Here is a 1,653-nt window from a genome sequence, read left to right as displayed (position 1 = left end):
CTGCCAGCGCTCAGCCTGCTGCCGTCACCGCTCCGGGGGACCGAGGTGGAGGCCCTGCCCCTCGCAGCCTCAGTTTCTCTGTGTGTACCCCAAAGGGACCGAGCGGACATTTGGGGGTCCCGTGCCCTGGGCGGTGGTGAGCGAGCACCTGCTGTGCGCAGGCCCTGCCTGCGGGCTGCTGGGAGCCACCGAGGGCCAGGCTGGCCTCCTGGGCGGGCACAGGGCACGTGCCCTCTGTGTGCCCCCTGCAGTCACTTCCCCCGGGGCTGTCACAACCAGGCCCGCCTCACAGGACCTGGAGAGGTTGCCCTCAGGGCACACGGGAAGGAAGCCCTTTGCTAGGGTGGCCAGAGGGTACGGGGACGCCCGTGCCCAGCTCTGCGTGCGGGCCTCTGACCCTCCTGAGGCTGTTCCGGCTGAAGGCGCCGCCCGGTGCTTTCAGGATGGGTGCTGCCAGCATTTATTATTATTATTACTGTTATTATTAAATGCATGCTGCCTCCTTCTTCATTACAATTCTCAAGGGAGGCATTATCCCCATTTCGCTGATGAGCAAACTGAGGCCAAGTAAGGGAAGCCCCTGGCCCAAGTCTTTCTTGGCTCCTCCCCACCTCTGGCCTGTGACTGGGAGGCCTGCCAGGGTCTTCCCCTGGAGGGTGGGGTGCATGGGTCTCGAGGGGTCGCACCCTGGGTGGCGGGAGTGAGAAGGCATCTCTGGGTGTGAGCCTGGGAGTGGAAGGTGCAGTTTCCACCCTGGGACCCAGCAGCCGTGCACCCCTTATTTGAGGGACCCTGGGTGGGGGTTCTGCTCTCTGGAGGGACAGCCCACTGGGTGGGGCTTCCCGGCAGCGGCATCAGCCCCCATGCTCACGACTCTCACTCACTCACTGATTTTACTCACTAAGTAGTTCGGTACCCGCTGCGGGCGTGCACGGAGTCACTGCTCACTGGCTGTGGGATCGGGCACTTCCCTTCTCTGAGCCTCAGCTTGCTCACCCCTTAAATGGGTGCATAGGGCCGGCTGAGGACTTGAGGGGGTCTGGGCCTGTCCAGGGCTGCTGTGGGGCCCTTGGGGAGGTCATTCTCTAAATTGTGGGTGTCCTCCCCGGTCTAGGAACTCAGAACAGGAGTAAGGGTTCAGGCCATGAGCCCCCCTCTGCCTCTTCCCTCAGTGGCCTTGGGAGAGGAGGTGCCTCCTCCCCACTGAGCCTCAGCTTCCATCTGTAGAGAGGGAGGACTGTACCCGCCGTGGGGCTGAGAGCCGGGCACTGCCCGTGGGCGAGGGTCTCTCTGGGTGTGCAGAGTGGACCCAGGCCCATCCTGAGCCAGTGGGGAGGGACCCGGAGGTGGGCCAGGTGGTGGTGGCCTGGCGGCTGCCTGACAGCCCCCTTCTCTCTGCAGGCGAGGCCTTCCTGGGCGGCTTTGTGGCCAGCGGGGTGGGGCCCTCGGCCTCATCCCATGGGAGCCCGGTGCCCCTGCCCTCTGACCTCTCCTTCCGCTCCCCGACCCCCAGCAGCCTGCCCATGGTGCAGCTGTGGGCCGCCCATGCCCATGAAGGTAAGGAGTGTCTGGCGGGCGGGTGCGGGCTGCTGGGCTGTGTCCCCAGCACTTCCCGAGTCTGCCCACCCCTCCTCCTCCATGGTCACCCCTCGT

General features: G+C 65.2%; 1 protein-coding gene across 1 annotated transcript in view; it reads left to right on the top strand.

Annotated features, from left to right (window-relative positions):
* Positions 1-1,653, top strand: part of FBXL18 (F-box and leucine-rich repeat protein 18) — a 92,741-nt gene that overhangs the window by 88,998 nt on the left and 2,090 nt on the right. The window contains exon 5 of the transcript XR_001364541.1: positions 1,402-1,557. The gene's annotated coding sequence lies outside the window, so the exon portion shown is untranslated. The remainder of the gene's footprint in view (positions 1-1,401; positions 1,558-1,653) is intronic.

The sequence above is a fragment of the Myotis brandtii genome, unplaced genomic scaffold, assembly GCF_000412655.1.
Source record: "Myotis brandtii unplaced genomic scaffold, ASM41265v1 scaffold579, whole genome shotgun sequence".
Lineage (NCBI taxonomy): Eukaryota > Metazoa > Chordata > Mammalia > Chiroptera > Vespertilionidae > Myotis > Myotis brandtii.
The sequence above is the reverse complement of the archived record's forward strand: the minus strand, read 5'-3'. Positions and strand labels throughout refer to the sequence as shown.